The following is a 26060-nucleotide window of genomic DNA, read 5'->3' as shown; positions in this document are numbered from 1 at the left end:
TATAAAGTACTAATAAAATCTCAGAATATCCATATCAGAACCCCTACATAGTGTGGCATGAAAAGTTTTCTCATTCAGCAAAAACACTATTCATAAGGGTTTCAAAATTTCCCAAAAATTGGGGTTATTACAGTCTCCCCTCCTTAAAAGGATTCCGTCCCGGAATCAGATAGAAAATGAATTGGGATACTTTCTTAGCATTACACTTTCTAACTCTCAAATAAATTTTCCCACATTGTGGTTCTTCCATCAAACTCTGAATAGTTTGATAAGCCTTCTCCTAAGCACATGTTCCCTTTTCACTCTACAACCCTTCCTGGTATAAAACAAATGTATTAATATAATAATATTAATTGTATTACTTCATTCAAATAAATTGTTAACATAATAATACATAAAAGTTGATATATAATACAAATATTGAAAACTATATAAATATAATTAAATAATATAAAAACAAGTTTTCATAGTATAATTTTTATTGACAATAACATTATTTATATTTGTTCATTGATTACATAAAAGAACTTTATATTAATATAAAACTTTTAAATTTTATGCAAGTTTGTTTTGTCTTTATTTTAAAACAAATGTATTAATATAATAATATTAATTGTATTACTATAATAATATTCATGTATTTCCTTAAGAAATAATATAATATTATATTATGCATATCTTATATAAAAATGTAGTGAATAAAAAGGTTTTGAATGTGTGTATATTACGGTTAGAACGTGTGGATATTAGGTTAGAACGTGGGTGTTTTCTGTTTTCTTAGATTAGAAAACAATAAAAAGCTGTTTTCCAGAGTTTTCTCATTCCGAGTTATAAATCAGAAAACCGTTTTTTCCATTTTTCTAGTTTTCATTTTAGAAAATATGCAAGTTGAACACATATTAAAAATTTTCTATTTTCTAAGAAAAGTTTTCTGGAAAACTGTTGAAGTAAACAGGCCCTAAATCTCTCAGAATCTGATGAACTGGAATTCCACAGACAGCTCCAAAATCAGATAGAAGAAAATAACAGAAAGCTTGGAAAGAGATCCAGACCTTCAAAGAACTAGATAAATCTGCTCAGGCTGGAGGAGCACCTTGAAAATGACTGTGAGCTAAAACTTTTTACATTTTGATTAACGATGCACTTTAAAGTTTTATCTACCTACTTTCAAAGTTGTATTCTTGGGGTGTTTTGTTATCATCAAGTTTCTCTTAATTTATGGCTACAATTCTAGTAGACATAAATTGGGGGAGATTGTTGTGTATATGTTATGTACTTGATGATTTCTTTAACAAAACACCTTGGTAGATTTGACTTAGTGAAAAATGTAGCACTCGACGGATAAGGATTATAGTCCTGACGGATAACTCAATATAGTCCCGACGGATGATGATTTATTATCCTTCGAGTGAGTAGCTTATGTAACAATAAGTCTGTAGCACATTTCTGCATACACATTGTTTAGATTCTGTAGTAGTACTCAAGTCATGTTGACTTTAACTAGATATGCAGAATAGGTTGATTAATTATACATAGATGATGTCTTGTAATTCTGCATAAATGAAATGAAGTCAAGTGCCAGATTGCTACCCGACAGATAAACAATAATGCCATTCGATGGATGATCAACAAGACAACCCGACGAATGATTATGAACTCAACGGATGATCATGAACCCGACGGATAAAGAATTCAAACATCTGTTGACAGTGACAACACAGTCACATGCGTCGAGTGTATGTAAATGGAATGTGGTAGACTATTCAACTGGGTTTTAGAGAACAAAGAAGCATTGTCATTTCCATGCTAATATGAAGATATTCAAAGATGCTGGAATAGAGTAATGAAGTAGCATAGTATTAGACTTTATAGTTTTTGTTTTATTATCTTGTCTTATTGCTTTGTAATCTTGGAGATATATAAAACAAGAAGCAGCAAATAGAAAAACTAACTAAGCAACCCAGAGAGAAACATTTGTAAGCTGTATTCTTAGCATTTCTCTACAATCTTAGTTGTTGACAATTTGTAAGCAGCTGTGAGCTAATTGCTACACAGAGTTTCTCTCGATATATTATATATCTCTGGTGGATACATTCAAATCCACCAGAAAGTTTTTAAAGACTTGTGTTTTTAATTACTTGTGTTTTGATTCATTTCAAGTTATTATTCTGCACTCTGTAATTCAATTCACACTGATATATATATATATATATTTAAGTTAGAACAATTTTATTTGTGAAAAAGTTTCAAGAATTTTATTCAACCCCCCTTCTATAATTCTTGTTGTATTGTTAAGGGACTAACAACATTGTTAAAGTATTACATCATTTTATAATGCAAGAGACAAAGAAAGGATATGTTTCGATGTCTCATGGGATAGTGATCTCAAAAGATAATTGCCCCCTAAATCATTAGATGATAAGGGCCGTTTGAGAAAGTTTCAGATGCGTCAGCAATTGGATCTATAATGTGTACAATGATATGTATTTATCCTGATGTTTCGTATAATTTGAGCATGATGATCAGATACCAGTCTAATCCAGATGAGGGTCACTAGATTATTTTCAAGAATATTCTTAAGTACTTAAAGAGGAATAAAGATTTATTTTTAGTGTATTGAGAAGATAGGGAACTGGTTGTAAAGGGTTACACTGAAACTAGTTTCTGAACCTAATTTTTGGACATACAAGGATGATTACGAGTTTATGTTTGTTTTGTATTTTGTCTAAATATAATTGATGTTAGCTTGAATAGTTCACAGCAAGAACATTGATGATTCTATGGAAGCCGAATATATTGATATTTTTTTGAAACAACCATGGAGACTATTTAGGCATGTCCTTAGGCAATATCGCCTATTAATGAGATTAATGATTAGGGAGATATAAATGTAAAGTGCATAATAATGATAGTGTTGCAGACCAACTGACTAAGACTTTGTCGCAGCAGAAGTACGATGGTCATACTAGTTCCATGAGTATTAGATACATGGGTGATTGGCTCTAGTGCAAGTGGGAGATTGTTAGCGTTTGTGCCCTAGAGACAACATTATGATATTTTAGTTTAAGAAATTAGGGTTATTAATGTTTATTTTCTATCTATTATTCCCTTTATAATTTATTAATTATTAATTTACTGTGATATAAATGTTAGATTAATAAATGTCCTTGGAATATGATATACAATTCTATATCTCTAAGTACGTGACTTAGAAATGATATTATGAGAATAGTATCAATATTCCTAAAGGTCCCTAGTCGAGTATTATTATTAAGGGACAATAATAATGCATTAATACTGGTGTGTTTGTTGACTGATGATCACATCTCATTGATCATAGGTATAGTGATACTAAAGTAAAAAACACAGACAGATGTATATGTACATGGTGCTGGACAGATCCAAACCCAATGTGAGATTCTACATGTCTGTTGTGTCAGAAGTAATTCTCACAATGATAATGATGTAATGGTCCTTAGACCTGAAGTTATTATATTTCTATACGAGAATTAATATACACTGATTCCATTAAAAGTTATCCTTGACGGGTAATGATAAAAGTGGACACTGGGTATATTATGAATTGTATGAGAAATATGAATGATCTAGATGGGATGTAACCCTCCTATTTTAGGAGTGATATTATTGGCCTCTTTGTTGAGTGGCATTTATGACACTTTATTATGCTCTAATAAGCTTTGAATTGGTGTATTTGTACTCAAGTTGTTATGTGTTTTAATGTATTTTCTAGTGTTTTTGCATTTCAGGCACTATTCAGGTAATCAGGTGAATTAGCATTGTTTTGGTGCTAATTTGGTGTCCAGGTGGTGTTGGAATAAAAGCTCATGGAAAGCCGGCTCGAAGCAGCAAGATTTAAGAAGAAATATGAGTTTTTCTTAGAAGGACGGCGCGCCCCCGCTGTGATAGCGCGCGGCCCTGCCGGGGTTCCAGAAATGCAGCACGCCCGCGCTGTGATAGCGCGCGCCCGCGCTGAGGCTGAATTTCAGAATCCTGTTTCTACTACAATTCTAAAAGGGAAGGCTTCTAGATTGTTGAGGGCTACTATATATATTCATATTAGGTCGTTTTTAATAAATAATCAAGTCAGAGACGGACCAGAGCACAAGGAGAAGACGACAAGAGACCTTTAGCACAATTCAACAAAGGCAAAGATGATCTAGTTTATTCTTGTAAATATTTGTTTTGAGTTGTAATTTGGATGCTTATTTCTTGTTTTACTGAACCTATACTCTTATTTGTACTTAGTTTTATTTATTCGTATAAAGACTACGTTTGCTATATCATGTTTTCATTGGTACCCACGTTGATGATGAGTCCGATTATGGGCTAATCGTTATCGTGGGGTTCTAGCGGATTTACTTACGGATTTCTTTATTTAAATTGTTTGATGCCTTAGTACGTGGTGATTGTATGATATCCTAGTATTGGTTGTGCGTAAGTGTCTTATGAGCGTCGCGAACTTATAAGATAGTGTGTTAATTCTTAATGAAGCGAAAGTGAATTTAAGGATTTAGAACTTGCCATGCTAGCGTAGGTTCATGTATATGTTATGCATGATTCGTAGGTAATTTTAACCATCTTACTTGCCCTAAGTAATCAAGATAGATAACTTGTTCTTAAACTGTTATGTTGTCAAATTCTATAGACATATAGGGTCTCAATATAATTGGTGCCTATTCAGCTTCTATCTCTTTTGTGGATGTCTGGTAGAATGGTACTCGTGCAATGAAAGTTGGCGTTTATCAGTTTCATGTTATCTGATTAGTGTCATCATCATTGCATGCTAAGGATAAGAATAATAAGGCTATTGAATGAAGTATTTAATGAAGTTAGAATCCCATGTTTGTCATATATATCAATTCAGTCAATCTTATTCTTGTAGTTATAATTGTTAGCGTAATTCTTAGTTATAAACAATCTCAATTTGTAATCGTCTTAGCATTGGATAATAACCATACATTGTTGCTTAGGTGCATAAATTAAATAGTTGACCAATACAGTCTCTGTGGGAACGAACTAGAAAAGATTTTATACTACTTGCGAACTCATATACTTGCATGTATTATTAGCGCGTGTTTAGCGACTAACAAGTTTTTGGCGCCGCTTCCAGTGACTGCAATGTTAATTTATAATTTATGTGTTTTCCATCAGTGGTCGTTAAATTTCATTGACTCGGACATTGTTATTTATTTGTTCCTTGTCTGGTTTCAGGTACTCTAGCGAGAGTGTATGCATACGCGTTCGCGTACTCGTAAGAGAACACTGGATAAAGCCGAGGAAGAACTTGTGGTAGTTCGTAGGGAAGTTTCTGAGGAAGAAAAGAAGTTAGAGGAAGAAGAGAAAGTCAAAGAACCAGTTGTAGTAGCTATGGGTGATCAAGCAGAAAATCCGAAGGCTTTGATGGACTATTCTAAGCTTAAGATTAATGACATTCAGTCTCACATCATCAGACCAGCCATCAGGGCTAACACTTTTGAGATTAAGTCGAGCACGATTCAGATGATACATAACTCAGTTCAGTTTGGGGGTTCTCCTACTGAAGACCCCAACATGCACATCAGGGATTTCATCGAGATCTGCGACACTTTCAAATTCAACGATGTGACTGAGGATGCTATTAAGCTACGACTCTTCCCATTCTCTCTAAGGGACAAAGCTAAGTGCTGGTTACATACTCTACCAGCAGGGTCTATCACCACTTGGGAAGATCTTGCTCAAAAGTTTCTCACTAAATTCTTCCGCATGGCGAAGACTGCAGCAATCAGGAATGCTCTTACTCAGTTTGCTCAACAAACTGGGGAATCTCTGTATGAGGCTTGGGATCGATATAAGGAGATGTTAAGGAAGTGCCCACACCATGGCATGCCTGATTGGATGATTATCAACTATTTCTACAATAGATTGGGTGCTACTTCTAGACCCATGCTTGATGCAGCATCAGGAGGAGCCTTGTGGGCTAAGAGCTATGATGAAAATTATGAACTTATTGAACTGATGGCTGTTAATGAGTACCAGAATCCTTCCCAGAGACTGACTCAGGGAAAAGTAGTAGGAATTCTGGAGTTGGATGTAGCAACTGCTATCGCTGCCCAATTTAAGGCTTTGACAATGAAGGTGGACACTTTGGCTAATTATGGAGTTAATCAAATCACTAGTGTCTGTGAGCTTTGTGCTGGTGCCCATGAGACTGATCAGTGTGCAATTTCTAGTAAATCATCTCAGTTCGTGAGCAACTTCCAGTGATCGCAACAACCTGTGCCAGCCACCTATCATCCTAACAACCGCAATCATCCTAATTTTAGTTGAAGCAACACTCAGAATACGATTCAACAGCCTTATCAGCAGTATTCAGCTAAGCAGTACAACCCCCCTGGTTTTCAGCAACCGCAGTATGCACCAAAATAACAACTCCAGCTGCAACAAGCTAATGAAAAATCTAAATTATAGGAGTTGAAGCTTATGTTCAAGAGTCAAGCTATTTCTATCAAGACCTTGGAAAATCAGATTGGGTAAATTGCCAATGCCTTGCTAAATCATCAACCTGGTACAGTGCCTAGTGACACTGAAGTGCCAGGAAAGAAGGAATCTAAGGAGCATGTAAAGGCAATCACTTTGAGGTCTGGGAAGGTTGCGAATCCCGTACAAACTCAAGAGTTAACTGAAGAAACTGGGGCTGAGAAAGAAGCAAAGCAACAAGATGAAGAAGTGGAACCAAGGAAGACTACTGTTGAGCACACTCCGCCTGAGGGTAATACAGGGGAGAAACAGATATATCCTCCACCGCCTTTTCCTAAGTGGCTGCAGAAGAAAAAGCTAGACAGGCAATTTGAGAAGTTTTTGGAGGTGTTCAAGAAACTTCATATCAACATACCTTTCGTGAGGCTCCCGAGCAGATGCCTAGTTCTGCAAAGTTTATGAAAGGTATTCTCTCTCGAAAAGTGAAGCTAGATGATTTAGAGATTATCGCTCTCATGGAGGAATGCAGTGTTGTGCTGCAGCAGAAGTTGCCTCCAAAGCTTAAAGATCCAGGAAGCTTTACTATTCCATGTACTATTGGAAAAGTGTCTTTTGACATATGCCTATGTAACTTGGGAGCTAGCATCAATCTGATGCCTTTATCAATCTTCAAGCAGTTGGATCTACCTGATCCTAAACTGACGTATATGACTTTGCAGTTGGCCGACCGTTCTATTACATATCCGTGAGGTATTGTGGAGGATGTCTTGGTCAAGGTTGATAAACTCATCTTTCCTAGCTGATTTTGTAATTCTTGATTTCGAAGAGGATAAGAAGATTCCCATAATCTTGGGAAGAACTTTCTTGGCAACTGGCCGAACCTTGATCGATGTGCAGAAGGGTGAGCTTATAATGCGAGTGCTGGATCAGGATGTTACCTTTAATATATTCAATACTATGAAATTTCCTACTGATAATGAGGAGTGCTTAAAAGTGGAGTTGGTTGATTCGGTGGTCACCGATTAAACCAGCTCCATGTTATATTTCAACCTCGGAACTTGATCAATTGCTAAGGTCTGATGCCTTAGAAAAAGCCTTATTGGGGAATTCAGATAGTGAAGATGATGAAGGTGAAGAACAATTGCAATATTTGAATGCTTCTCCCTGAAAGAGGAAGATTTATATGCCTTTTGAATCTCTTGGAATGGAGGAATTGAACAAAGCTCCTAAACGCCTCAAGCCTTCTATTGACGAAGCCCCCTCTCTTGAGCTTAAGCCTTTACCTGAGCATTTGAGGTATGCATTTTTAGGTAATGCATCTACTCTGCCTGTTATTATTACATCTGACCTTTCAGGTAGTGACGAGGAAAAGCTTTTGAGGATTCTAAGAGAGTTCAAGTTTCAATTGGATGGACTATAGAAGATATTAAGGGGATCAGCCCTTCTTACTGTATGCATAAAATTCTGCTAGAGGAAGGTAGTAAGCCTATAGTCGAGCAGCAAAGAAGAATTAATCCTACCATGAAGGAAGTAGTGAAGAAGGAAAAGCTGAAGTGGCTAGATGCAGGGATCATCTATCCTATCTCTGACAGTTCATGGGTAAGCCCGGTTCAATGTGTACCAAAGAAAGGTGGAATTACTGTGGTAGAAAATGAAAAAAATGAGCTTATCCCTACCAGGACAGTCACGGAGTGGAGAGTCTGCATGGACTATCGGAAGCTGAACAAAGCCACTAGGAAGGACCACTTTCCATTGCCCTTCATTGATCAGATGCTTGACAGGTTGGTCGGTCATGAGTATTACTGTCTCCTGGATGGCTATTCGGGTTACAATCAGATTTGTATCGCTCCAGAAGATCAGGAGAAGACTACCTTCACTTGTCCATTTGGTACTTTCGCCTTCAGACGAGTTTCTTTTGGTCTGTGTGGTGCACCAGCCACATTTCAGAGATGTATGATGGCCATCTTTTCTGACATGATTGGCCAGAATGTGGAGGTGTTCATGGACGACTTCTCAGTCTTTGGCGATTCTTCTGATGAATGCTTGCAGAATCTGGGACACGTTCTCAAGAGGTGTGTTGAGACCAATCTGGTTCTCAATTGGGAGAAATGTCATTTTATGGTGCATCAGGGCATATTCTCGGGCACAAGGTTTCTAATAAAGGCCTAGAGGTGGACTAGGCCAAGGTGGGGGTCATTGAGAATCTTCCTCCACTAATCTCTGTTAAGGGAATTCACAGTTTTCTTGGTCATGCGGGTTTCTACAGGCGTTTCATCAAAAATTTCTCAAAAATTTCAAAGCCTTTGTGTAGTCTGTTAGAGAAAGATGTTCCTTTTAAATTCGATGACGAGTGTCGTGCAGCTTTTGAGACATTGAAGAAGAGTTTAATCACGGCACCTATCATAATTGCACCTGATTGGAATGAGCCATTTGAGATGATGTGTGATGCAAGTGACTATGCAGTTGGAGCAGTTCTTGGGCAGAGAAAGAACAATATATATCATGTGGTCTACTATGCTAGTAAGACTCTAAATGGTGCTCAACTGAATTACACTACTACGGAGAAAGAACTTTTGGCTATTATCTACAGTTTTGAGAAATTTCGATCTTATCTACTTGGGAATAAGGTGACAGTTTTTATTGATCACGCCGCCATTCAATATCTCGTCTCAAAGAAGGAGTCGAAGCCTAGATTGATTCGATGGGTTCTTTTTCTCCAAGAATTTGAACTAGAGATCAAGGACAGAAAAGGAACTGAAAATCAAGTTGCCGATCATCTCTCGCGTTTAGAGAATCCTACTGCTACTTCATTGGACAAGACATTGATAAATGAGTATTTTCCCGATGAGCAGTTGTTTGAAGTGCAAGAAGAAGAACCGTGGTTTGTAGACATTATGAACTATCTTGTGAGTAATATCATGCCTCCCGACTAATCTTATGCTCAAAGGAAGAAGTTTCTTCATGAGGTGAAGTGGTATATGTGGGATGAGCCGTTTCTTTTTTGCCAAGGAGCTGACCAAATCATCAGGAGATGTATTCCTTACAGCGAAACGGGGGGGATCTTACGAGATTGCCACTCAACGGCTTATGGAGGACATTATGGTGGAGAAAAGAGAGCAACTCGTGTTCTTCAAGCAAGTTTCTTTTGGCCAACATTGTTTAAAGATGTTCATCAGTTCATTTTGAAATGTGATCGATGTCAACATGTGGGTAATATGTCTAAAAGGGATGAGATGCCTCTTAATGTGCTTCTCGAGGTTGAGGTCTTCGATGTTTGGGGAATTGACTTCATGGGGCCATTTGTCTTGTCTTGTAATAATCAGTATATCTTGTTGGCAGTTGATTATGTATCTAAATGGGTTGAAGTTAAGGCGTTGCCAACAAACGATGAGAAAGTGGTGCTTAATTTTCTGCACAAGCAGATATTCACAAGGTTTGGAACTCCAAGAGTCATAATCAGTGATGAGGGATCACATTTTTGCAATCGCAAGTTCACTGTTATGATGGAAAGGTATAATGTGAATCATCGCATTGCTACAGCTTATCATCCTCAGACAAATGATCAAGCTGAGGTATCTAACAGAGAGATCAAGCGAATTTTGGAGAAAGTAGTATGTCCATCAAGGAAGGATTGGTCTTTGAAGCTTGATGAAGCTGTTTGGGCGTATAGAACATCATATAAGACTCCATTGAGAATGTTGTCGTTTCAGTTGACTTATGGTAGGGGGTGTCATTTGCCTGTGGAGCTCGAGCATAAAGCATATTGGGCTTTGAAGAAATTGAATCCGGACTTGGATGCAGCTGGAAAGAAGAGGATGCTTCAGTTAAATGAACTTGATGAGTTTCGACTTCAAGCTTATGAGAACAACAAGATGTATAAGGAGAAAGTCAAGAGGTGGCACGATCGGGGTCTAGTGCTCAAGAAATTTGTACCAGGGCAACAAGTTCTTTTATTCAACTCTCGTCTCCGTCTTTTTCCTGGAAAGTTGAAGTCAAGATGGTCAGGGCCCTTCATAATCAAAATTGTGTTTCCACAGGGACCGGTGGAAATTTTTTAGAATGATCCGGGTCAAGCATTCAAGCTAAATGGTCAATGGTTGAAGCATTATTATGGTGACACGGCAAACCGCGAAGTGGTTAGTGACGTTTTATTATCTACTTGACCTCGAGATTCTACGTCGAGCTAGCGACGTAAAAGAAGCGCTTCTTGGGAGGCAACCCAAGTTTGTTGTACATTAGTAAGTAGAGGAAGCAAGAAGAAAAGAGAAAATCACAAAAAAAATCAAAAAATGGAAAAAATTCAGGTCTGACTACAGAAGCCTGGCGCGCCCTGTAACGACCGGGAAATTTACGTTATATTATATCATATTTATAATAAAATATGTGTATTAATATGTCATTTATGTGTGTGATTATCTGTTAAACCCTGTTTGTTATGTGTTATGTGTATGTCGTGTCATTTCTGTATTTTTAAGGTATTTTTCAGATATTTTATTTCACATTCATAGCCTTCATTTCAAACGTTTTACGACCCAAACAATGATATTAAAACCAGTATTTTAAATAAAATAATGGGCCTTATTTTTTATCAAACGGCTTTTACAATCGCATTATTCTGAACATCTAGATATTTTATAAATTTTCTCGTTTTACGAAAAATGATTTTTCGGGCCCCATTGGGTGTTAAAAACCCCACAAAAATCACATTTTTATTTTTATAAAATTTTAGGACTTTTATTTATACCATTTCTTTGTATTTTTTCAATATTCACATTTTTTGGGAAATTTTGGCATATATAATGCATATATAAAATATTTATAAATTAAATTTTAGTACTCAAAAATTATAAAATTAGGGGCCTATTAATTTTAAAAAGTGTAGAATTAGGGCCTTAATTTTAATTAGGAGTATTAATTTTACTACTATAAATAGCCTAATTATTAATTAATTATAATTAATAAATCAGTTAAATTCAGAAAAATACAAAAATTCTCCGAAATTCGGGTCGGGAAGAACAGGGTCGGGTCGAGAATTCAAGCCGTGATTTTGAGTAGATTACAGCACCAAAACAAGTGATTCAAGTACCCAAATCGAAGGTTTCGATATGTTCTTTCCAATTCTAGCATCAATTTCAAGTTTTAATTCGTAGTTTTTGATTTTTGATTTCTAGGGTTTATGTTCGAATTAGGGCTTTTTGATTTCAGGGTTATTTTGATGTTTTGATGATTGATATAGCTTGGTTATGTGATTTACAGTTGATTCATGGTGTTTAATTGATGAAACGATACCTAGATAGCAAAGTACGATTTCTAGGGTTTATACCGAATTTTCAAAACACAACTCGATGATTTCTGTGAATATTTGGTTCTTGTAATGTTAGGGCTTTGATTATATATGTTCTTAGCTTTGATTTGCACTATTAAACGTTAAGTTTTATGTACAAATGAATGATTTGGATTTTTGGCCGGAGTTGAGTTGATTTTGATCGGAGAAGATGACCTGAGGATTATTCCGTGATGTTGTTGCCAGAATTAGATTGCCAGAACGATTTGGAATTGATCCCAGCTTAAAAACGAACCAAACGATGTGTTTTTGGCCATGAACGGACCTTGCCAGAGTCCGGCCGAGGGCTGCCGGAATCTGGAAAATTTCCAGAAACCGGTGGACCTTCAAGGTCGACCCGGTTGTGTTCTTCGTGACCCGGTTGACCCGTGTGGTTGACCCGGTTTTGATCCGTTTCTGTCAGATTCTGGTTTCTGATAAATGTTTCTGCAATTTATTTTATTCTATTTTTATTTTAATTATAAAATCAGTTTTATAAATTCTATAAATCTAATAACAAAATTAGATTTAAGTTCTGAAAATTATTATTAATAATTCCTAAATTATTTTCTTAATTTATAAATTCGAATTTAGTGATTTAATTAAGTATGTAATTATTTATTTAATCATTTATCCATTTATTTAGTTATTATTTAATAGTTAATTATGTAATAAATAATTAAACACAGATAATTGATTTAAATCGTCTACACGTAATAATAACCGTAATGTTTCGATAGTTATGCGAGAAACGCGAATAACTCGTAGAAATACGAGTAGTGGATCGTTGAATTGAATTCTGATTCGGATAATAGTTTATTTATTCGATAGTTATTATATCAATTGATTATATCGATTATTTATTTGTAAATAATCGATCTAATCGAATAGATAATGATACGTTGTAAATAATTGTAATCAAGTGTGATTAATCCTAAAAATTAGGGATTAATTATTTTAAATATTAAATAATTATTTATTAATTATTTATTAGTTATTTATTTATTAAGTATTTAAAAGTGATTAATTATTTCGATAATTGATCACATAATTTTCAATAAACCATAACTTATTCATTTTAACTCCAAAAATTATAGAAAAATTATTTTTGACTTCGATTTTTCTTAAATAATTATTTTAGGATTTAAAAATTGGTAATAATTAATTATATTGAATAATAAAGTGAATTATCAGTGTTTAATTGATAATAATTCAACCGTTAGTCCGATTTAAGCGAAACGAAAGCCATTTTACTCAGAAAAATGAATTCTTTTTATTAAAAATAATATGAAGACCTAATTTCTTCTAGAAATTAGCTGACTCTAGTAATTGCTTGATTATCAGTCGAAATATGTATCGAGACGAATCCGAAAAATTCTGAAAAAATGGGAAATGAAGCAGCAGTTGATCAACGGAGCAATCAGCGAGTCGATTTTGATTCTAAAATTTATTTTAACTATAAAAATGATTATGTGCTTATGTGCTTATGTGTATTATATGGTTAATCGAGTCTTACTTGCTTATATGCAATATACGAGTCGGTCATAAGCGTATGGGTAGATAATAGGAACGAAATGAAGTCGATTCAAGATGCAACTGAAGTACAAAATGACTTAACCAGTCTATTTTGGTAACAGAAGCTAAGCCAGCAAGGCAGGTCGAGTAGGTGATAGACGAAAGTGAGTTAATTACAGTAAGTCGCGCAGAAGGCAAGTTTCTCCCCTATTCTACTTTCAGAATAGTAATATTCATTTCGAATTCTTATTACGCTTGTACTCCTTTAATTCTTTTATTCATATTTCAGTTCGATTCTTGAATTATTCTTTTCATTTGAATTCATTATTCATATTCCAATTGTTACTCACAATTATTGATATATTCTGGTGATTAGAATATATCAAAGCATACCGATTGTTTCGGTTGCTATTCCAGGGACTGGATAATATTACTTTTGGGATTAAGCCTACTTAATCCTAAGGACCGGGACATAACCGGATCCTTGAAACGGGCCGTAGTGCCTGGGTGCCCGACGAGATCTATATAGTGTGATATAGATCTGCACTGTATCCTGGCTGATCAGCAGGGTATAGCTGCGAACTTGAGTCCAGTTTAGTTTGTTTGTATTCGCCAGTAATGGCCTTCTTTCTATTCTTGTGAGGTTATATCTTTGCAGATATACCTGGGTTACGGATTCATTTAAATTGCTTTAACACTATTTTATATTTTGTAGACTTGTTGAGCAATTTTTGGCTCACCCCTTTTGTTGTTATTCACCTTATAGTTTTCAGTTAAGAAGGAATATGAAACCCATCAGGACACGAGTGGTAAAGAAGCGGGTCAAGCCTCGGGATCCTCTCATACCGAAGGTGTTGATCCCAATACAGGAAGAAAGCTTTGAGTTGCCCGAGCAGGTGGAGTGTTGATAGATAGTATGTGTGTTTGAATAAAAGCTGAACTTAGTTTAAAATGAATTAGATAATGGTTTGTAATAAAGAGAGTTTGTGAGATTTTAAATGTTGGTTTGTAATAAAAGTAGTTAGTGGTTCTTGTTTTCATACTTCAACCTAAAAAGGTCCTGGTTACTGTTAAAGGGGTTTAGTTTCATTTCTTTATTATTTATTAATATGCTTATACAGGTTTGGTGATTAGTTCGTAACCCCCAAACTTATACCCCGGGTTTGGAGGGCGTTACAGTTTGGCATCAGAGCTGTAGGTTTGGTCCCTGAAAATAAGAACATTAGGATTAAGATAGGATAGGGAGATCACATAAGATAGGAATAGTGAAATAGGAAGAATAGTGTTAGGATTTAGGTTAGATTAGAATAGGGAAATATACATCTTAGGATTATTTAGTGACATTTTCTTTTCTTTGGTATATTATCAGATGGCATCTTCTGGCTATTCTGCATCTTCCGAGAGGACAGTCACTGGGCCAGCAGCACCAGTTATACCTCCGGTATCTGAGTATATGTTTCCTCCTCTTCCACCTCCACCACCATTGCCACAAGAGCCGTTACCACCAGTTCAGGGGATAGTTCATGACCCCATAGAGATGTTTGATCCTTTTGAGTTCTTCGAGCCGATGGTTCCTTTACCAGATGAGCATCAATTTTTACCGGGTATTGAACAGGAGTTACCACCACCACCATTGTTACCTCCTATACCAGTGCATGCCCCAGAGCCGGACATAGTTCAGATGATTCCAGTCGAGGGGATGAGAGAGCATAATGTGGATTTACAGCTAGGCTTACCACATCAGGGTGCAGGTATTCCGAGGGTTCCTTCACAGGAGTAAGTAGGTCAGGTTGCTCAGCCATACATGGTACCATACCATGAGTATAGAGTTATGAGGGATGATGTGGAGTATTGGCGGGCACAGTGTCGAGAGATTATACATCTGTTTGACCAGAGGGACAGAGGACCGTTAGCGGCCCTACAGCCAGATTATTATATGAGACAGCGATTGCAGTCGGTGTTGATGAGTGCTACTTGGGAGCTTGATGATTTGACCCATGATGGACCTCCTTCTTTTACAGAGTTCTATCGGATATTTCGCTTGGCACAGACTTTGGTCCAGGCACTTAGAGAGGAGCTTAGGGGTATTCCTCCTGGGTTCTGAGACAGTTGAGACAGTGACTTCAGACTACAGATGTATATAGAGGCAGCATAGTATAACCTAGTGAGTAGTGTGTACGTGTGTACTAGTAGTTTAACCTATAGTAGGATTTTGATCTGTAGTGGTAGTATGACTTGTAGCCGCGGTGATTACCAGCAGAGCGAGACTTTTTGTATCAAGCATTTACACCTGAGGCTGGTGTCATATATATAAACTGAACTTTTCAAATTTCTTTTATTTAAATCTCAGTCTTTACAGTTTTACAGCATTTACTTTTACTTTATTGTTTTACAGCTTTTCATATTATAATTCCTGTTTGAAAAAAAAGAGAAGAGAAAAGAACAACCATTTTATGTAACTACTTACATTTTCAGTTTTTACATTCAGTAATTGTTTTCTTTATATAAATCATTAATACAAGATAAATTGTTTTCATTACATACTGTCAATTGTTTATTAAACTGTTAAAGAAATATCACTTGTTTTATTATCAGAAGAAGATGGCACCAAAAAGAAAGACTAGGGCTGAGACTACTAACAACAATTCCGAAGGTCAGACTAATGAGACCATGAACCAAATATTCCATCTGATGCAACAACAGATGGTAATGATGCAGCAGCAGATGCAGCATTAACAACAGCAAATTCAACAACAAATGTTACAACAGCCACCTCATCCTGAGCCTCAATTACCACCAGCATTACTTGTTACTTTTAAGCAGTTTCAGGCAGTTAAACCTCCAGAATTTGATGGGTCTACTGATCCTATTAAAGCTACCACCTGGTTAAAAGAAATAGAGAAAGCATTTACATTAGTGAAAGTAGGTGAGGACCAGAAGACTGATTTTGCTAGTTACTTGTTGAAGGGAGAGGCAAATTATTGGTGGGAATCTAAAAAGGCTTTAGAGGGTGAAGATGTTATTGCTTGGGATAGGTTTAAAGAGTTATTTTTAGATAAGCATTTTCCTCACTACGTAAGGAATCACATGCAGATAAAGTTTTTGGAGCTGAAGTAGGGAAGTATGTCTGTAACAGAATATGAAGCCAAATTCAACGAATTCGCTAGGTTTGTTCCGGAACAGGTGGACACTGAAGAGAAACGAGTTCAGAGGTTTCAAGAGGGATTACGACCATGGATAAGTGGACATGTTGCAGTTTTTGAATTAATAACATATACCGCTGTAGTCCAGAAAGCTTTGATTATCGAAGGGGAAAGTGAAAGATCTCAACGAGACAGAGGACAGGGAAGTTTCCAAGACCGTTCCAACAGGAAGCCGGGATTTCAAGCCCGGGCAAATTTGAATTTCAAGAGGATAGGACAGGGTACACAAAAAGCAGGTAATCATTTCCAAGGCTCCAAACAGCAGGGAATTATTAAGGTTCAAGTGCCGTATTGCAAAACTTGTGGACGCAAGCATACCAGCGTATGTATTAAAGCAGATGTGACATGTTTCAAATGCAAGCAGAAAGGGCACTACTCTAACGAATGTCCAATAGGAAAAACAGCAGAAATTACTTGCTACCAATGCGGAAAGAAAGGGCATATAGCTGGGAATTGTAAAGGACCAGCAATGGCAGCCAGTATTCCGAAAGTATTGGCATTACCTCCGCCACCGCCGCCGAATCAACCCAAAGCAAGGACATTTAATATGACAATGAAAGAAGTAGTGCAGAGTCCAAGTGTGATTGCAGGTACGCTTTTGGTGAACTCCATAGATTCAAAAGTATTAATTGATTCTGGAGCTACCCGTTCATTTATTTCTGAAGAATTTCTTAATTAGTTACATTACAAAATCGAATGGTTGGGCGAGACGTTAATTATAAAATTAGCGAATGACGACCAAGTTCCAGTAGATCGAGTATGTCCTGCGTGTGATATAGAAATAGCTGGACATCATTTTTCTGTAGATTTAATTCCTTTTAAGCTAGGAGAATTCGATATTATTTTGGGAATGGATTGGTTAGCATGTCATAACGCTCAGATAGATTGCGCAAATAAGAAAGTGAAATTGCGAACTGCGGAAAATGCAACGGTAATATTCAAAGGCGAAAAACAGCGAAATAAATTTCTCACCGTGATGCAGACTAAACGATTGCTTCGATAAGGATGTGAGGCGTACATAGCTTACGTGTTGGATACTGAAAAAGGAAGTCCTAGAATAGAAGACATTCCAGTGGTATGCGAATTTCCAGACGTCTTTCCAGACGAGCTTCCAGGATTACCACCAGATCGAGAAATCGAGTTCATAATTGATTTAGCAACAGGTACAGAACCAGTTTCGAAAGCTCCATATCGAATGGCTCCAGTCGAGATGAAGGAATTGTCAACGCAACTACAAGATCTCCTAGACTGAGGCATCATACGACCTAGTGTATCCCCATGGGGTGCACTAGTGTTATTCGTGAAGAAGAAGGACGGCAGCATACGATTATGCATCGACTATCGGGAGTTGAATAAGCTCACTATTAAGAATAAGTATCTTTTACCGAGAATCGACGATTTGTTTGATCAGCTAAAAGGAGCTGCATGGTTTTTAAAGATAGATTTACGATCAGGCTATCATCAATTGAAGATTAAAGCCAAAGATATTCCCAAGATTGCATTTCATACGAGATATGGACATTACGAGTTTCTTGTAATGGCATTCGGTTTGACAAACGCGCCAGCTGCATTCATGGATTTGATGAACAGGGTATTCAATAAATATTTGGACAAATTCGTGATTGTATTCATTGATGACATCTTGATTTACTCCAAGACGGAAGAAGAGCATGCAGAACACTTGAGGATAGCTTTGGAAATTCTGAGGAAAGAGCAATTGTACGCAAAATTCTCAAAATGTGAATTCTGGTTAAGGGAAGTACAATTTCTAGGGCATATCATTAGTAGAGAAGACATCCAAGTCGATCCAGCGAAGATTGAAGCTGTGTTGAATTGGGAACGATCGAAGACACCGACAGAAGATCGAAGTTTCTTAGGATTGGCAGGATATTATCGAAGATTTGTCAAAGATTTTGCGAAAATAGCAATGCCATTGACCAAGTTAACTCGAAAAAGTGAAAAGTTTGAATGGAATGATAAATGTTAAGAAAGTTTCCAAGAGTTGAAGAATCGGTTAGTAACCGCACCGGTACTTGTATTGCCAGACGAGCAAGGGAATTTCATTATTTTCAGCGACGCTTCGTATCGCGGGTTAGGGTGTGTACTGATGCAGCACGGTAACGTTATCGCATATGCTTCGAGACAACTTAAACCCCATGAGCAGAAATATCCCACTCATGATCTGGAATTAGCAGCGATCGTATTTGCGTTGAAGCTTTGGAGACATTATCTCTATGGTGAAAAATGCAAAATTTATACGGATCATAAAAGTCTGAAGTATATCTTTACGCAAAAAGAACTGAACATGCGACAACGTCGATGGCTGGAATTGATAAAAGATTATGATGTCACAATCAATTATCATCCAGGGAAAGCAAATGTTGTAGCCGATGCGTTGAGCAGGAAAGAAAGAATGAATCGGTTAACTTCATATGAAGAATTAGCTATGGAATTCGACAAATTGGAAATCGAGATTCGTATTCCCAATGAATCTGTAGAAGCTATTTACGCTATGACTTTCCAACCGGAGTTGCTAGAGAAGATTCACCGTTGTCAAGATGAAGTGATGAGTCAAGATGACAACTTAACGGGAGAAGAGATCACAACTCAGAAAGATAATGAAGGAATTTTACGCTTTATGTCAAGAATCTGGATCCCTAACGTGGCAGAATTAAAAGAAGAAGTAATGCGAGATGCGCACAATTCAAAGTATTCCATTCATCCAGGGAGCACAAAAATGTATCGCGATTTGAAGGAAAACTTTTGGTGGCCGAACATGAAGAAGGAAATAGCAGAATGGGTGAGTAAATGCTACACATGCCAGCGAGTTAAAGCGGAACATCAACGTCCGAGCGGATTATTACAACCGTTAGACATTCCAGAATGGAAATGGGAACATCTAGCGATGGATTTTGTAGTAGGACTGCCGAGGACTAGGGAAAATCGTGATGCGATATGGGTAATCATTGACAGACTCACGAAGTCGGCACATTTTCTACCAATTAACGAAATATTTTCGCTTGACAAGCTAGTGCACATATATCTCAAGGAAATTGTGATGCGACATGGAGTTCCAATATCTATCGTGTATGATCGAGATCCTCATTTCAACTCAAGATTTTGGACACAATTTCAAGAATGCCTTGGAACAAAATTAAACATGAGTACCGCTTATCATCCGCAAACCGACGGGCAAAGTGAAAGAACTATCCAAACGATTGAAGACATGCTACGAGTTTGTGCGATCGATTTTGAAGGCAGTTGGGATGAGCATTTACCTCTAGTGGAATTTTCTTATAATAACAGTTATCACGCAAGCATTGGAATGCCACCGTACGAAGCATTATACGGAAGAAAGTGCAGATCACCAGTACATTGGGATGAAGTTGGAGAATGCAAAATTTTGGGTCCAGAATTAATCCAACAGACTAAAGAAAAGATTGAACTTATTCGAAAACGACTCGATGCAGCACAAAACAGGCAACGCAAACATGCAGACCAAGCAAGAAAAGATATGGACTATCAGGAAGGAGAACACGTATTACTCAAAATATCGCCATGGAAAGGATTGACTAGAATTGGCAATAAGGGTAAATTGAAGCCACGATATGTCGGACCATTTGAAATTTTGAAGAAAGTAGGAAAACTTGCATACGAATTAGCTTTACCGCCTCATATGCAACATATTCACAATGTGTTTCACGTGTCGATGCTTAAGCGATATAATCCTGATTCTAGGCATGTATTAGAATATGAATCGATAGATATCCAACCTGATTTGTCTTTTATAGAATAGCTAGTAAGAATTTTAGATCGGCGAGAGAAAGTGTTGAGAAATAAGTCCGTATATTTAGTGCGAGTATTGTGGAGAAATCCTATGGTTGAAGAATCAACTTGAGAACTTGAAAGTGAGATGTTAGAAAAATATCCTCATTTGTTTTCATAAAAGATTCTGAGGACAGAATCTTATTAAGGGGGGAAGAATGTAATGACCGGGAAATTTACGTTGTATTATATCATATTTATAATAAAATATATGTATCAATATGTCATTTATGTGTGTGATTATCTGTTAAACCCTGTTTGTTATGTGTTATGTGTATGTCGTGTCATTTCTGTATTTTTAAGGTATTTTTCAAATATTTTATTTCACATTCATAGCCTTCATTTCAAACGTTTTACGACCCAAACAATGATTTTAAAGCCAGTATTTCAAATAAAATAATGGGCCTTATTTTTCATCAAACGACTTTTACAAACGCATTATTCTGAACATCTAGATAATTTATAAATTTTCTCGTTTTACGAAAAATGACTTTTCCGGGCCCCATTGGGTGTTAAAAACCCCACAAAAATCACATTTTTATTTTTATAAAATTTTAGGACTTTTATTTATACCATTTCTTTGTATTTTTGCAATATTCACAATTTTTGGAAAATTTTGGCATATATATTGCATATATAAAATATTTATAAATTAAATTTTAGTACTCAAAAATTATAAAATTAGGGGCCTATTAATTTTAAAAAGTGTAGAATTAGGGCCTTAATTTTAATTAGGAGTATTAATTTTACTACTATAAATAGCCTAATTATTAATTAATTATAATTAATAAATCAGTTAAATTCAGAAAAATACAAATATTCTCTGAAATTCGGGTCGGGAAGAACAGGGTCGGGTCGAGAATTCAAGCCGTGATTTTGAGTAGATTACAGCACCAAAACAAGCGATTCAAGTACTCAAATCGAAGGTTTCGATCTGTTCTTTCCAATTCTAGCATCAATTTCAAGTTTTAATTCGTAGTTTTTGATTTTTGATTTCTAGGGTTTATGTTCGAATTAGGGCTTTTTGATTTCAGGGTTATTTTGATGTTTTGATGATTGATATAGCTTGATTATGTGATTTACAGTTGATTCATAATGTTTAATTAATGAAACGATACCTAGATAGCAAAGTACGAAATCTAGGGTTTATACCGAATTTTCAAAACACAACTCGATGATTTCTGTGAATATTTGGTTCTTGTAATGTTAGGGCTTTGATTGTATATGTTCTTAGCTTTGATTTGCACTATTAAACGTTAAGTTTTATGTACAAATGAATGATTTGGATTTTTGGCCGGAGTTGAGTTGATTTTGATCGGAGAAGATGACCTGAGGATTATTCCGTGATGTTGTTGCCAGAATTAGATTGCCAGAACGATTTGGAATTGATCCCAGCTTAAAAACGAACCAAACGATGTGTTTTTGGCCATGAACGGACCTTGCAGGAGTCCGGCCGAGGGGTGCCGGAATATGGAAAATTTCCAGAAACCGGTGGACCTTCAAAGTCGACCCGGTTGTGTTCTTCGTGACCCGGTTGACCCGTGTGGTTGACCCAGTTTTGATCCGTTTCTGTCAGATTCTGGTTTCTGACAAATGTTTCTACAATTTATTTTATTCTATTTTTATTTTAATTATAAAATCAGTTTTATAAATTCTATAAATCTGATAATAAAATTAGATTTAAGTTCTGAAAATTATTATTAATAATTCCTAAATTATTTTCTTTATTTATAAGTTCGAATTTAGTGATTTAATTAAGTACGTAATTATTTATTAATCATTTATCCATTTATTTAGTTATTATTTAATAGTTAATTATTCGTATAATATCATAATAATTATTCGTAATGAATAATTAAATACAAATAATTGATTTAAATCGTCTACACGTAATAATAACCGTAATGTTTCGATAGTTATGCGAGAAACGCGAATAACTCGTAGAAATACGAGTAGTGGATCGTTGAATTGAATTCTGATTCGGATAATAGTTTATTTATTCGATAGTGATTATATCAGTTGATTATATCGATTATTTATTTGTAAATAATCGATCTAATCGAATAGATAATGATACGTTGTAAATAATTGTAATCAATTGTGATTAATCCTAATAATTAGGGATTAATTATTTTAAATTATTAAATTATTATTTATTAATTATTTATTAGTTATTTATTTATTAAGTATTTAAAAGTGATTAATTATTTCGATAATTGATCACATAATTTTCAATAAACCATAACTTATTCATTTTAACTCCAAAAATTATAGAAAAATTATTTTTGACTTTGATTTTTCTTAAATAATTATTTTAGGATTTAAAAATTGGTAATAATTAATTATATTGAATAATAAATTGAATTATCAGTGTTTAATTGATAATAATTCAATCGTTAGTCCGATTTAAACGAAACGAAAGCCATTTTAATCAGAAAAATGATTTTTTTTATTAAAAATAATATGAAGACCTAATTTCTTCTAGAAATTAGCTGACTCTTGTACTTACTTGATTATCAGTCGAAATACGTACCGAGACGAATCCGAAAAATTCCGGAAAAGTGGGAAATGAAGCAGAAGGTGATCAACGGAGCAATCAACGAGTCGATTTTGATTCTAAAAATTATTTTAACTATAAAAATGATTATGTGCTTATGTGCTTATGTGTATTATGTGGTTAATCGAGTCTTACTTGCTTATATGCAATATACGAGTCGGTCATAAGCGTATGGGTAGATAATAGGAACGAAATGAAGTCGATTCAAGATGTAACTAAAGTACAAAATGATTTAACCAATCTATTTTGCTAACAGAAGCTAAGCCAGCAAGGCAGGTCAAGTAGGTGATAGACGAAAGTGAGTTAATTACAGTAAGTCGCGCAGAAGACAAGTTTCTCCCCTATTCTACTTTCAGAATAGTAATATTCATTTCGAATTCTTATTACGCTTGTACTCCTTTAATTATTTTATTCATAATTCAGTTCGATTCTTGAATTATTCTCTTCATTTGAATTCATTATTCATATTCCAATTGTTACTCACAATTATTGATATATTCTGGTGATTAGAATATATCAAAGAATACCGATTGTTCCGGTTGCTATTCCAAGGACTGGATAATACTACTTTTGGGATTAAGCCTACTTAATCCTAAGGACCGGGACATAACCGGATCCTTGAAATGGGCCGTAGTTCCTGGGTGCCCGACGGGATCTATATTATGTGATATAGATCTGCACTGTATCCTGGCAGATCAGCAAGGTATAGCTGCGAACTTGAGTCCAGTTTAGTTTGTTTGTATTCGCCAGTAATGGCCTTCTTTCTATTCTTGTGAGGTTATATCTTTGCAGATATACCTGGGTTACGGATTCATTTAAATTGCTTTAACATTATTTTATATTTTGTAGTCTTGTTAAGCAATTTTTGGCTCACCCCTTTTGTTGTTATTCACCTTATTGTTTTCAGTTAAGAAAGAATATGAAGCCCATCAGGACACGAGTGGTAAAGAAGCGGGTCAAGCCTCGGGATCCTCTCATATCCAAGGTGTTGATCCCAATCCAGGAAGAAAGCTTTGAGTTGCCCGAGCAGGTGGAGTGTTGATAGATAGTATGTGTGTTTGAATAAAAGCTGAACTTAGTTTAAAATGAATTAGACAATGGTTTGTAATAAAGAGAGTTTGTGAGATTTTAAATGTTGGTTTGTAATAAAAGTAGTTAGTGGTTCTTGTTTTCATACTTCAACCTAAAAAGGTCCTGGTTAGTGTTAAAGGGGTTTAGTTTCATTTCTTTATTATTTATTAATATGCTTGTACAGGTTTGGTGATTAGCTCGTAACCCCCAGACTTATACCCCGGGTTTAGAGGGCGTTACACGCCCGCGCTGTCCCAGCGCGCGGCCGCGCCATTTACACAGAAACACCGTGCTCCCGCGCTGTTACAGTGCGCGGCCATGCTAGTTTGGCAGAAGTAGCGCGTGCCTGCGCCGTCCCAACGTACGGCCGCGCCGTGTACCGAATTTAGAAAAAAATAAAAGGCAGCTTAAGGGGGAAAAATGGGAATTTCGTCCCAAAATCAATTCCTAACCGAATTTTACTCCACCACATCCCATAATTACCTCTCCAAATCAAACCCATTACTCCCATTATTCCCATAATCAAATCCCACTTCTATTCCATATCTAGTTCTCTTTTCACCACCTATATATATACATACACCCCATACACAAACTTCTTCACCAATTCACAAACTCTCAAACATAAATTCTCTCTCAAACACAACTCTTGTTCTCTCTAATCAATTTCCAAGGCACCCAAGAGACAAAGAACTCAAGTCGATGGCAGCGCCACCGATTCTTCAACTTTGAGTGGTGTGAGGCCCAGGTTTTCTACTCCCGAGGATGAGGAGGAGTACACGAGGCTTCTCGCGAAGCCTATTGCTAAGGAGAGAGGTTTCCTACCATCTGGGAATAATGGTAAGCTTTTGGAGATGGGCTGGGTTCCTTTTTGCGAGACACCAGCTGCTGTGCCTATGAGTGTGGTTCGTGAGTTCTATGCGAATGCCAAGGCCAAGAAGAATGGCTTCACTGTGGTGCGAGGGAGGATGGTGGAGTATAGTGCAGAGGCTATCAGGACTGTGATTGAGCATCCCGCGAGGAAGGTGGGGCAGGATACCTGGAATGATAAGACTCTAGAGGACTTCAATCTGGATCTTATTAATGCTACTCTGTGCCGGCCTGACACACATTGGAAGATCAAGAGGGGCATAGTCACCGAGTATTCTACGTTCCTGGCATCCGGCATGAACAGGTTTTCCCGTGTATGGAACACTTTTATATGTGCTAATATCATGCCATCGTCGCATGTGCATGAGGTTACTGTGGAGCGTGCACGGCTGTTTTGGGGCATTATGCAGGGTGATTATATAGATGTGGGGATGGTGATACACCAGGGGATTCTGAGGTTCTTGAGGGGAGCATTACGGGGTCTATTCCGTATGCGTCCGTGGTGACAAAGCTATACGTGGCAGTTGGTGTGTATTAGCCCGCACATGAGCAGTTGCAGATTCTGAGTGCTCCGATCAATAGCACTACTTTGGCTACGATGCAAGAATGGGATGGAGGCAAACCCGATCTGAAGAGGCTTGGGTATTCTTTTGACCACCTACCTGGTGGGAGGCTAGCTGCTGGTCAGGCGAGCAGGACTGCATGGAGATCTCAGCTAAGAGATGAAGGAGGACCATCGCAACAGCCGCAGGAGGTAACAGGAGCGGACATAGGAGCTGGTTAGAGTTCGACGCACTATAGGCGTCTTGCGAGGAGGATGGATGCGATGCACAACATCCATAGTCGTTTTGCACAGGATCTCACCCAGGCACTTGGGACTGTATTTAGAGCAACCGGAGTTGACATTCAGTGGCCAGTATTTGGTGAGGACTCTGTGTATCCGCCTCCTGATACACCTGACACTCCATCCCTTGGAGGTGAAGATTCTGATTCAGAGTAGGTATGTCTGATTCCTTACTATTTCCTTCACTAAGGATAGTGAATTTTTTAAGTTTAGGGGTAGTAGTTGAAGGAATATGTTTGTGTGAGTCTTCTATAGTTTGCATGTTCATGATAGTTTGCATGTTCATGATATTTTAGTTCATATAGTTTGCATATTTTGCCATGTAGTTTTTTTTATTTTGGTAGTTTTATGATAATTTGTTCATGTAGTTTCATG

At 36.6% G+C, this 26060-nt stretch overlaps 1 non-coding gene across 1 annotated transcript; it reads right to left on the bottom strand.

Annotated features, from left to right (window-relative positions):
• Nucleotides 1-5778: 5778 nt before the first annotated feature.
• Nucleotides 5779-5885, bottom strand: LOC141694557 (small nucleolar RNA R71). The gene has a single exon (XR_012563850.1). It is a non-coding gene; the product is annotated as a small nucleolar RNA R71 (small nucleolar RNA).
• Nucleotides 5886-26060: the final 20175 nt, after the last annotated feature.

The sequence above is a fragment of the Apium graveolens genome, chromosome 10 (assembly GCF_009905375.1).
Source record: "Apium graveolens cultivar Ventura chromosome 10, ASM990537v1, whole genome shotgun sequence".
Classification (NCBI taxonomy): Eukaryota; Viridiplantae; Streptophyta; class Magnoliopsida; order Apiales; family Apiaceae; genus Apium; species Apium graveolens.
The sequence above is the reverse complement of the archived record's forward strand: the minus strand, read 5'-3'. Positions and strand labels throughout refer to the sequence as shown.